Here is a 13986-nt window from a genome sequence, read left to right as displayed (position 1 = left end):
CAAAATGTTCATTTACTCAGCATCAGTATCTTCTATTTACTTGCTATAGTGTATGGATGTGTAGATTTTGAACAAATAGATCTAGACTCTGCTAATGGATCTATTATAAACTGTGTGAACTTAAGCAACTTTCTTCATTTCTAAGCACATGAGAGCTTTCATTTGTTAAAATTAATCAGACTATGATCTCTGAAGTATCTTTTAGTTCTTTCATCTTATGCCTTTAAATCTTCATAAGAGAAGCCAGGACCTCAGGCCTGGCTTAAAAAGAATGTTGGTTCCTGTTGTACAAGAGCAAGCTTAATAGTCTTTCCTCCTGAAATGAAGTTTACTCCAGTTTGAAGTTCATGTTCCTGGTGTGTGCATCTGCTAACTACTTGACCTTCATCTGGGGTTTCATTCCTGATTTTCTGTTCTGCCTTTGACAGACACCTGGCTTTAGTTTTTCTTCTGCAATTGTTCCGTACCTTCCCGCAATTATAAAACAATTATCTTGCCCCCAGCTCAGATTTCCGATCCAGGAGTTTAATTGCAGTCATGTCAGGAAGAGCAACTGTATAAAGTGGTTGCTATTAGGAAAGGCTCTAATTAAGCTTTTTAAGAATTAATAGATTTTGATCTGGATATCATTTGGACTAACATCACAAAGGTTGGTTGCCTGCTTTGCTCACTAACAAATTCATTTGTACTGGCAGTCATTGTGGGGAACCAATTTTCTTTTCTTTTCTTTTTTTCTGTGCAACTACCATTCTGAAAGATTCCACTAAAAAGGTCCTGCTTGGACATAATAAGCCAATATTTTGGATCTTCTATCACTGGTGGCTGAATTTTACTCTACCTTTGCTTTAAAGTATTAATAGGTGGTTTTAAAGGGGCTTGAACTTCTAAAGGAACCAGTCCTACTCTATTCTTTTCATCTCATATTGATTAGAGAGGAAGCCGAGAAAGAGAAAAAACTGGATATGATAAAATAAATTCTCATGAGAAGAAATTTTTTACACACAAATCAGAGGCATGCCAATAACAGTCAAACTGAGAACCAAATTAAGGACTCAAAAGGAACCATTCTTGATAAGTTGTTGAGATTTAATTGTATGTTTGAAGATAGAGGGAGAGCATTTTATGAAATTATATAATAAGCAAGTATGAAATGTATCAGCTTTTTGAAGCTTTCTAATGCTCAGGTATCCTATGTTTTACTTTGAAAACGCTATATAGATTTTTATATGTTTATGTTAATCATATATATAATTTACATATAAGTCATATACATATGTAATTTAGTCATAAATACATATATAAACTAACTTGAAGCTATAGGTAAAGTATTCTATTTGAAATACATTATTATTATTGGCACATTGTGTTGGTTAATTAGATGTAACTGATTTAAGATATACCATCATCATTTTTGTTATTATTTAATAACTTAATAATGATTTAATAAAATGAAGGAAATAATAAAATTATTTAAAAATCATTTGCGTCATAATTTAAGCCCTTGATAGAAAAAGTAATCTTTAATTTCTAATTTACTTTAAGATATTTCTTTAAAATTTAAAGCAAGGAAAAGAACAACATTTTAATTTTCAAGGTAAGTGAAACATTTGGAAATTGAGATCATTTTTGTAATCACTACAATTTACAACTTCCTGTTCTAAGAGGAACACCTGAGCGGTATTTCATGAGCAATTTGAACACCTGTTAAGACTTTACAGTTGAACCACAGTCAAGATGTATCATCAGAATTAAAATAATTGAAAAGGTTTCACATTAGATTCTTTTCATTTGTCTAGCAGACATTAGATTGGCTGGTGAAAAAATGTGTATGTACTTTGACTTCAGAACTATTCAGAGTAGTAAAATTCGTGCTTTTCAGGGGAAGGATTTGACAATCTGCGAGTTTCTTTGGAATTTCATATCTGGCCTGCATTCCTGCTGAGGTAGCCTCAGGAAGTCATAACAGTTTCCTGTACTCTACTTTCCCCAGACTCCTGGGTATAGAATATATACCAGCACCATTACCAGGCATGGGCCCAGTAATACAGAGTATGAGCTTTGCAGTTGAACAGATGGGCATGAATGTTTTCTTTCCTGTTTACTAACTGTATGGCTTTGAAAATGCTGCTGGATCTCTCTGAGATCTAGGTATCTCATGAACAGAGATAATAAAACCTATCTACATTATAAGATGGTTGTGTGTCATAAATAAGATCAAATGCAGTGTTTAGCATCTTTCCGGGCCTCTAAAAATGGTAGTTAATATTAGTTCATTCTTAGAAATTCTGAATATAATACTCCTCTGCATGGGAAATTCAGTCCAATTATCCTGTATCATGAGAGTGATCCTAGCCTGCTGTGCAGCAATAATCTGAGCATGAAACCTGGCAGAGTTAATCATCATCGCCAGACGAGTCTCTTCCTTATTAGAAATTCTATCCCTAAAATCACCTGGGAAGCATCTAAAACAAAGTCTGAGGTTAGAGACTCATAAGTTGGTTTGATTTGAAAATGGTCAAGTGAAATTTAGAAGGACCAACAAAATAAGGATATTTAAAAATATAGCTGTGCTTATTTCTTTGGTCTTTTAAATTTTTCATTATAATTTAACAAATTGTTGTGATGATAAAATATATTTTACATATAGAGTGCTTATTAAGTAACTTTTTTTCTAAATAGTTCTGTGATTAATACAATGTTGGGAAGAAGAAATTCATAATGAAAATAACCTTTTATATCCATTCAAGCACACCATGATAAAAGACTTTACTTTGTTAGACCACTTTTTAAATTACTGTTTTATAGAATAGATGCATTTCTGAAAAGTTTGCTGTTTTTATCTTTCGATTAAGTGCTATTCTGTTGGGGGGAACCATGTGCAATAAACTGTTTTGAAAATGTTTATCCATAAAAACATTAAGATGATAGTAATGAAACTTGTTGACAACTCTAGGTTATTCCAGATGTTTCCCTTGTTCTATCTTTCCCTTGGGAAACTGGACTATATTTTTAAGCCAAAAATTAGAGCACATGAACAGATAGTGAATTTTGGTGCTAAAATTGAGTGTGAGAGATATGCTGGGAAGCATAATTTGGATGCAGAAATATTGGCATTTCTAATATATATATTTTATAGAATAAATGCTATATGAAATTTTTACATCATTTTGTCCCAGAAAATCAAAGACATATTTATTGCCAACCCTAATGTAGTAATAAAAATTTCATGTTCATGTGAATATCCTTTATATATACAATCTTTACCCTTTAAAATGTAAGTACTTGTTTCTTTTTTTAAATAAATACAATCCGTGGCTAATTGAGCAGTGCTTAAGATAATAACTTTTCAGTAGTTATAAATATCAATACATAATGTATTTCAAAAAGAATACTTTACCTACAGCTTCAAGTTAGTTTACATATGTATTTATGACTAAATTACATATGTATATGACTAATATATGTAAATTATATATATGATTAATATAAACATATAAAAATCTATAAAGTGTTTTCAAAGTAAAACAGGATACCCGAGCATTAGAAAGTTTCAAAAAGCTGATACATTTCATGCTTGCTTATTATATAATTTCATAAAATGCTCTCCTTTTATCTTCAAAATACTAATTTGATTAGCATTCAGTAGTGATCAAAACAGAATCACTGGGATAAACATTGTCCCAGAATCACTGGATAAATATTAGATATTAGACATCATATTATGTCTAATATCTAATCATAATATGTCTAATATATAATATGATGATATTGTCATCAGCTCTTGGTCAAATTGTAGATTAGTAAACCTTTTTTCAAAAGCAGTTTAGAAGTATGTATCAAGTGCTAAGTGAAGTATAATAGGAACGGAAAAACAAATACCACATGTTCTCACTTACAAGTGGGAGCTAAATGATAGGTATATATTGTCATGCAAAGTAGTGTAATGGACATTGAAAACTAAGAAGGGGGAGGGTGTGAGGGATAAAAATTATCTATTGGGTACAATGTATACTATTCAGGTGACAGGTACACTGAAAACCCTGACTTCTCCACTATATAATCCATCCATGCAACAAAAAATACTTGTATCTCCCTAAAATTGAAATTAAATAAATAATAAATGAAATAAAACAAAAATAAATATAAATAATTTAAATGGGTATACTGCTTGTGATTATTTTTTAGTATATATTCCAACAAAGGGGATTATTGGGTTAGGCAGGGTGTTATATAGAAGGATGTTCAAAACAGAACTGCATTAACAAAAAAACTGAAACAGATTCAAGAATATCTGAGTCCTTATAGTATAATAGAGTAATTCAAGAACATACTGTTGGCCATTTAAAGTATGAAGTAGAAGCTCAGTCTGTAATTTAATTAAAAAATCAGATTGAACCCACACACCATGCCCCCGTGTCACTACATGGCACTGTGCCTATTGTCCAGTGTTCCACCATCCATGACCCTCCCCTCAGTGTGTGCCACCATTACACCTGGAACTGGGTGGAGTGAATGCCCGCAGCCCTGAAACTGGCAGACACCGCCTAGATAGCACAGCCACTGCCACCACCGCAGGGAGACCCGGGCAGTCTCCAAATGCCTGCCTCTGTGGGGAGGGACTCGTCCCCCACCTAAGCTTCTAATGGTAGCCTGGAGACCAACCCACCACTCCACACAAAGATCCCCTAGCACTGCTTGGACTGTGACAATCACAAGGAAAAGGGACAATTCAGAAATGCTACATTACAGGATCTCAGTGCATCCTACCCTCTTCTGCTAGATCAATCCTCTGGAATAGGAAAAAAAATGTACAATCTAGGGACTTCTCCTTCTCACTAACTAGAAGAGTTCCCAGCAAAGGAGAACAGGTGTATTGCAAATCTATCTGCCTTGACCTGACAGAAGAAGTTACAGTTGAGAAGAAAACAGTAAAAGAACTCTTAAGCAAAGAGAACAAATCTGAAGGAATCCCATTACCTGCTTTCAAATTATAATACTACAACGCTATAGTAACAAAAACAACATGGTACTGGTATAAGTGTAGGTTTATAGACCAATGGAGCAGAATAGAGAACTCAGAAATAAAATCATATAGCTACAAACAACTGATCTTTGAAAAAGCAGACAAAAATATACACTGGGGAAAGGATAGCCTATTCAATACATAGTGCTAGGAAAATTGGACAGCCACATGCTGAAGAATGGAATAGGAGTTCTATCTCTCTCCATATATGAAAGTTAATTCAAGATTGATTAAAGACTTAAATGTAAGGCATGAAACCATAAAAAGTCTGGGAAAAAATGTAGATAAAACTCTTCTAAACATAGGCCTAGGTGAAGAACTTAGACTAAGACCCCAAAGGCAAATTCTGCAGCAACAAAAACAAATAAATGAGACTTAATTAAATAAAAAACTTCTGCACAGCAAAGGAAATAATCAACAGAGTCATCAGGCAACCTACAGAATGGGAGAAAATATTTACAAACTATGCATATGACAAAGAACTAATATCCAGAATCTACAAAGAACTCAAAAAATCAGAAGATACAAACAATAAACCCCATTAAAAAGTGGGTAAAAGACATAACAGAAGTTTTTCTAAAGAAGATAGGTAAATGGCCAAGAAACATATGAAAAATTATTCAATATCACTAATCATCAGGGAAATTTAAATTAAAACTGCAGTGTTCTACCATGTAACCCCATTCACAATGGCTACTATTGAAAACTCAAATGCATTTCATGTAACCAAAATGTTTGTATCCTCATAATATCCTGAATTAAAAAAACAAAAGAAAATAAAAGTCAAAAAACAACACATGCTGATGTGGATGCAGAGAGAAAGACACACTTATACGCTGTTAGTGGGCCTACAAACTAGTACAACCTCTATGGGAAATGGTATGGAGATTCCTCATGATCTACAAGTAGACCTACTATTTGATCCAGCAATCCCACTACTGGATATCTGCCTAAAGAAAAAGAAATCATTTTATCAAAAGGACTCCTACACTTGCATGTTGATCTCAGCACAATTCACAATGGCAAAGATGTTGAATTAACCTAAGTTCCCATCAATTAATGAGTGGATAGAGAAAATATGAGATTATATATATGTATGTGTATGTATATACATACACATATGTACATACACACAGCATGGAATACTACTCAGCCATAAAAAGGAATGAAATAATGTCATTTGTGGCAGCTTGGATGGAACTGGAGTTGATTATCCTAAGAGCATTATTGCAGGAATGGAAAAACAAACACCACCTGTTCTCACCAATAAGTGGAAGCTAAATTATAGGCACACATGGGCACAAAGAGATGTAAAGGACTTTGGATACCAGGAAGAAGGAGGATGGAAGGGTTGTGAGGAATAAAATCTTACTTATTGGGTACAATGAATATTGTCCTGGTGGTGGGCACACCAAAAGCCCTGACTTCAGCATTATGCAGTAAAGTCATGTAACAAAAACATTTGTACCCCCTTAATATTTTGAAATTAAAAAAAACCCAGGTTTCAGTTTGCATAGTATGATCCCATTTTTAAAAATATTATAATATTATTGTAATACATGAAGTGACAAATTGTCTTTGTGATGAGATTGGCTAGAGAAGATAGTAAGAGTTAAGTGTAATGAGAAATACTCTAATTCCTGTATTGAACAATACATATCTCCATCAATCATGATTGATCTCATTTAAATTCACAATCCCTCCCCTAGGCCCTGCAATTCCCATCAAAATATCTGCAATCCTATTTTAATTCCTCAGTCAATTCATTCTCCTACTTTTCTATAAACTATTCATACAGTTTCTCTCTCATCAAAACTTCAATAGCTTCTTTTATTTCGCCCTCAATCTAGGCTAATAACTTTCCTTAACCCACTATAAAATATAAGTAATTGGACAAAGGCTTTCACCTGCTCCCTTCTTCAAATCCATCTCTCTTACTTGCATCTATATCTGTACACTCTGCCCTGCACCATATTTCAGTGGATAAACTGTGTGCGCTGCTGTCCAAGGCCAACTTCCTCTTGGGTCTACTTTGTAGCTCTTTTCTCTCTCTCCAACATCAATTTTTCCACCAGGATTTCAACATGCTGTTAATTTATTGCACAGCTACCCTTCCATTTCTTTGTCCTTCTTTACAGCAAAACTTGTCAAATTGTCATCTATACTTATTGTCCCCTGTTCTTATCTTCCTGTATGATCTGAAATTCTCCTCAGTCAGCCTTTTATCATCACAGCCATTCTTGTCAAGGTCACCATTGGCTGTCCTCCTCCTTCATGGTCATTTCTCATTCCTTATCTTACTTTCTCTGCTACAGGTGTTTGCTACATTCACTGATCCCTTCTTCTTGACCCACTTTCCTCATTTGACCTCCAGGACACCATCCTCTTTTTGGGTTCCCTCCTATTTCACTGACTGTTCCTTCTCAGCAATGTTACTGGATCCTTCCCATCTTCCTGCCCTTTAAATTTTTAAATTCTACTAGGTTCAGTCCTCATTTTTCTTTTCTTTTCTGGCCACAGTTACTCTTAGGTGATCTCACTCATGTGATATTTAATATATATTTCCTTTTATGTCTTCTCCCTAACTTCTCACCAACTCCAGACCTATATGGATCACCCCACCCCCATACATACACACTTCACACCTGGTCCTCATGCAACCTTTCCCACCTTAATAGACAAAAACTCCAAATGATCTGTTGTGTCAGCTTAAAAAAATTGGAATCATATTTGCCTTGTCACTTTCTCTTATGTCATCGTACATCTTCTTACATTCTCTTAAATTTCACACTTTCTCTTATACCTCAGGTCTGGGAGGAAATACCATTAGCTCTGCCCTGAAAATGTTTGCATGATCTAACCTCTTCTCACTGGCTTTACTGTAACCAGTTGAACCTAAGTGCTTTCATTTCTCATGGCATCTGGATTATTATTCATCATGGATAGAATTGTTACTGGTTGGTTTTGCTTCTGCCTTTGCCAAGCTGCGGTATTTTCTTAACACAACAATCAGTTTGATCCTTTTAAAACATAAAGTGGCACATCTCACTTCTCCATTCAAATGTCTCTCATGGCTCCATCTAGCTCACCCAACGTGAAAGACAAAATCCTTAAAATAAATGGTCTATAGGATCTCCCACAACCTAGCCTCCTGTTACCTCACAGACCTCATCTCTTCCTACGCACCCCTGGCTCCCTCCACCCCACTTGCACTGAACTCCTTACTGTTCCTTAAACACACCAAGTAAATCCAAACCTTGGCAACTTTCGTCTTCCAGGATGATCTCTGCCCACTCATTACACATAACTTAATCCCTTGCTTCATTTTGGTTTTTGCTCTAGTATCATCTGATTAGAAGGAAATGTCTTGACCACCCTATGTAACACAGCACTACCCTCCCTCCATCTCTGTCCTCCTTATCTTCTCAGTGCTTCATAGCTTGTCATCACCCGACATAGTTTACATTATTTATTTATTGTCTGTCTTCCTCAATTACAATGAAATCTGTATGAGAGCTTTGCCATGTTTTGGTCACTGCTATCTGTCCCATTTTGAAGTAGTAATCTACTTTTCCTTCCCTGGGCCAGATCACCTAGAGTTTTGCCTATGCCCCAAGACCAACAACTCCTTGCAGATAAACTCGGCCAGAACCCACCAACAGAACCTGTCAGCCACAGGTGACGTCAACCCTGTCCCTAGCAGGCTGGGCCATGAGCTTCCCTTCTCTGAGTCTTGGGCCCATATCCACTCCAGGGGGCTGTCCTCTCTCCAATCGTCATACACAAATCTTGGCTATTAAAGTTTTTAAGTAAGTATTTTTAAAAATATGCCTATAACACTTCTAGATATGTGGTAGGTACCCAGTAATGATTTTTAAACAAACCTGACTCATATCAGCTGAACATTAGAAGAATCACATTAAAACGCACTAACAGAACTACAAAGCTGTGATAACCAGTGGTCTGACAAATATCTAGAAGACAAACTGGGCAATAAATGTAAAGGTTTGTGGTGTATTTTGAGCAGAGGTCATGCTTATAAGACCCTAGGTTCTACATCTTTCCAATGAACTAGAGTTTATAAATGCAAAGTTTCCTTTGGAGGAAAACTAGGACCAAAGTCACAAATTTAACTTTAATATGCAAAAGCAAGCCTTTTTGAAAAAATAATGTGTATAGGTCACAGTTTTGATTTTGTAAATATTTATGGTAGTTTTTGACCACCAAATCAACCTAATACCGTATGAAAAAGCTTTTAGTAAATAAATGGTGCTTCAGGAAATCACATATTTATGGATGACTTAGCTTTGAGCTATAATGAATGTGTTTGTTGCCAGATGATTTATACTTTTGTCTGGGAGAAAATACAAACTTTTAAGAATAAAGTACCATTGCAGCAATACATAAATCTGAAATGCTACAGTAACTTGGAGTAATACATAAAACAAAGCCAACTTATATAAAAGTAGAGTTGTTGAGAAGACACAATTAAGTGGAAATTTATATTCATCATCACAAACTAAAATGTATGTGTGATAGGAAAATAGAGGTGTATGCAGCATCTACTACATCTGAGTCCTAATTGTATACATTTGACAACCAAGAAACTTGATTCTAACTTAAACAGGGTACAAGAAAGGCTTTGTTATTTTTATTGAGTTTCTTTGTCACCAATGCCTAAGAAGAAGTAATCTGGAAAATTCCTGGATGGTTTTAGCTAGATTAGAACCCCATATTCTTGATTATTTGGATAAACATTCTTTTTTCAAAACTTTATGCTAATACTTTATACATAAATCCCTGGTGAAACTACTGGTCATTGTTCTTGAGAGGAAGTCAGAACTGTGTTACACTGATTTTTGAAAATGGGGGGCTGTCCTCTCTCCAATCCGCATACACAAATCTTGGCTATTAAAGTTTTTAAGTAAGCAACATTTCTTTTTGTTTGTTTTTTCCACTATGTTTATATTTGCACTGACTGCAAAGCAAAGGAGAGTAAAATTGCTATTTCCTTGGCACAAATCAGGACAATTGCACCAAACTGTATTGCTAAACTAGAAGACTTCAAGGCCATACTCTCACAGTAAAATCAAACCAAACAACACGCACACATACACACAACAAAACAAAAACTAGTTTTGTTTAAGAATGTTTTTTGAAGAAGCAGAACAAAAATTTCACTTTATCAAATTTTGGTATTTAAATACATACTTGAAATAGTTTATATAATGAAAGGGGAAGTATATATAAAGCACGTCTGCTGGATACAAAAATACAGAGTGTCCTACAAGAGGCACTTATTCAAGTGTTTAAATTGTGAACTTAACTGAGTTGTTTTACATGCAACACTATTTTTACTAGAAGAATGACTGACAATCTAGAGTTATTTAGACTTTGGAATTTTTCAGACATTTTATTTTAAATGAACAGGATGAGTCTGCAACTTGAAGGAAAATAACAATGATACAATTCAAATTTTGAGCAAAAACTAAAATTTTGTAAAAGTTTTGAGCAGTATCAAAGAATGATATCCATAATTATCTAAAAGAGCTGTTAAATACTCCTATCATTCCTAACTACATATTCGAATGAAATCACTTTTTTTCATTTGTAACAGATTGAAGACGTAGACATGGAATCCAGATATCTTTTTCAAAGCTAGATATGAAATACATTTTCAGAATTGTGAAGGAATGACATTCTAACTATTTTAAAAATAATTTTCAATAATATTAATAACATTATTTGTATAATATGTAAGAGGAGTCCAATTATTTTAAATGACAATACATATTTCAAAAATTTTTGAATTTTAATTTCTATTACAGTAAATAGATATAGGCACAACTCACCTTAACAAAAGCTCTCCTGGATCTTAACAGTTTTTAAGCTTTAAAGGGTTAATGAGACAAAAACTTTTGAGAACTGCTGGTAATGAATTCTTTGAATTAATACTGCTTATTAGAACTGAATGCCAAACTTGAAACTTATATCCAAGCTCAAAACCACCTATGGGAATCTATGTGAGTATTTTCATGACACATATAATAAAAATGTCAAGTTCTCAGAGAAGATAAAAAAATACGAGAGGGATCAGGAGCGGGGAAAGTGTAGCATACTTATTAAGAAAAGTGATTTAAAAACACCTCTATTTAAATTAGGTGAGTGAACACACATTAAAATGATCATAAATGCTAAGCTTCATATGTTACACTGTTTAAAAACGGTTGACTGTATACCAGTGCAAGCTTTAGCAAATAAGAAGAAGCAATAAGATACCAATTTTATTTGACTTTCCTTTTGCAAATGAAAATGTGTTCAGAACTGAAGTCATCAACTTTTCATACCTTATATTAACACTGTTTGGCACTTTTTGCACTTTATTTGACAAATGCACAATAGTACAATTTATTAACTCCAAATTCTCACATCAAAGAATTTTAGTTTAGAAGGCTGTAGCTAGATAAATTTCCACGTTTTTAGATAAAGGGCTCAAAGTAATTTTTTATAATCAGACTTGACAGATTTCAAACGACAAAAAGCAAAGAAATGTATTGAATACTAATTTTTTGGTTTCCTCAGTTTTTTTCTTTCTTTTTCCTGTATGTTCCCTAAAATTCAGTTTTACAGTGAAAATGCAGAATACTATGGACACCATGGCTCAGCATTGCCCTTTTAAGTTAGTATTTATTTCTTACAATTCTCGGAACAGAAAAGCTATCCCTCTATGGCCATGAACTTCAGCCAGTAAGACCCTCAGCTGAGCAGCAACACCGAGTGCCCTCTGGTTATGGAACAGTTGACCCTGCTGCAGGTCACTCACTGCCCTTCGGGATTAAGAGCAATATGGTACCCTTTATACTTCACAGTGTAATTCTTCATATCTCAGGGCTGGCACGTGGGCTTGTCATTGAACATCACTTGTGGTTGCCCAGGCATAGCAGAGCCACTGTCAAAGCTTCAGAGTGTGCCCCATGCTAGGCTTGGTTTTCTGCCTGTGTACACTCGCCTGCCTGCATACCACCCATATTACTCTTTCAGCCAGTCCTTTGGGGTTTCTTACTGCTACTATCTAGTCTGCCACATACACATTTTCATTATTTCAGAACTAAATCTGACAATGAAGAGTTCTCAGCAGGTGTTATAAATGAAACAAACTTGGTGCCACAATTTGTCATACCCAGCTACGTCGGCATCAGTTGCAACATGACCTTTCTTCATGCTCTCTTTACAACAAGCACAAGGATACTGACTTGTTCTGAGATTTGTAGCTTTATCCTCCTTGCTCTCACTGCAGCCTAGCGCTTCTCTCACCAGCAAAATGAATTTCATTAGTGGCTTGTTCATCCACTTCACTGGGAAATGTAATATCTCCTCTCTAAGCTTCCCCCTTGTATTTTACACAGTCAGCTTCATTTGCTTCACTTCAGGGGAAGATATACATTATGGTGTCTTGCAGGGGCTTGATCATGAGTAGGCAGCTAGCTGTCTTCCCGGCTGCCTCTCCCAAGATCAGGGCCCTTCTGAGGCAGCCACAGCAGTTTCTCTGAAGGCATAGAAGTGATCTTTTAGCTGATAAAGATGATGTCCTGTAAAAAAATAATCATTTAATAACAAAAATAGCCAATGAAATAGAAACAAAAAATTTAAATATATTTTTATGCATATTTATAATCTATATGAAAGATTCAGTAGCTTATTCCTAGATGGATCTAGGAGAAATGTTTTAACTTTGAGAGTAAAAGTGGAATTGCCAGAAACAAAACAGGCACACACACACACACACACACACACGCACACACACAGACCCATAGGCACAAATAAACACAGACTGGTTTCAAAGGAAGAGGTATCAGGCTTTCTCAGACTGTTAATTCAGAAAACTGATATCCAAACTCAAAGATTTAATAGAAAGTTATGTGACATATTGTGACTCAAAACATCTGTATCTCATCAAGTTAGGATTATTGTATATTGCAGTAGAAAGATATTTTCAGTTACTCAAAGACTTAGATTGTATAGTACTCGTATCTTCACAAAAACAACCACAGCCACCACCAACCAAATACAACACTCATAGATTCTGCAAAGATAGATATAGAGGAAATGCAAATATAGACATAAATACAGCGGTAGAACTAGATGTAGATAAAGATACATATAACAGCTACCTGGGAGATGAAAAGCTTACTGTTAGCCAGCAGATTGTTGATACAGTAGAAGTCAGAAAGAATAGAAAATGAAAACGAATGAAATACCAAAGCAGCATAAAATAAGAGGAGTAAGACCAAATATATTCTTTTTAAAAATGAAAAAAGATAAAATATTCCTATTAAAAGACAAAGATTATTGGTGTCAACTAAAACATTCCAGATATTTACCAAGAAACATTCATCAAATAAAATGCTACAGAAAGTAAACATGAAACATCTTAGTAATGTAAGATATTGTTAATAGGAGAAACTGGGCTTGGGGTATATGGGAACTCTCTGTACTATCCTCATAATTTTTGTATAAATCTAAAATTGGTCTAAAATTAAAACTTTATTTGAAGAACCACGATTCTACCCTACATACTGCTTTGCAACTTGCTATTGTTTTACATAAAAATATGTTGTGGAATGTTTTCCCATGTTAACACATAGGTTTATACCATTGTAATACTTACAGAGTAATTATGTGACATAACACGATTTGTTAAACAACGCTTCCTTTGAATTTTATAATCTCTGAAGCAATGCTATGACGAAACACCTTGCACACCTACATTTTTATGCTCTGGCAGTTTGGAAGGATATTCATTAAGATGTCAAAAGCCGTTATTTATGCAAAGTGAAAGTACTCTTCATTTTTATATTTATAATTTTATGTAGTTTCTCTTTTTTTTGCTTTTATATTATTATATTATATATTATTTCTATATCCAAAAGAACTGTGATAAATACTTTTCTTAGCTATATATA

This window comes from Eulemur rufifrons, chromosome 5 (assembly GCF_041146395.1).
Source record: "Eulemur rufifrons isolate Redbay chromosome 5, OSU_ERuf_1, whole genome shotgun sequence".
Classification (NCBI taxonomy): domain Eukaryota; kingdom Metazoa; phylum Chordata; class Mammalia; order Primates; family Lemuridae; genus Eulemur; species Eulemur rufifrons.
Note: the sequence above shows the minus strand (reverse complement) of the source record.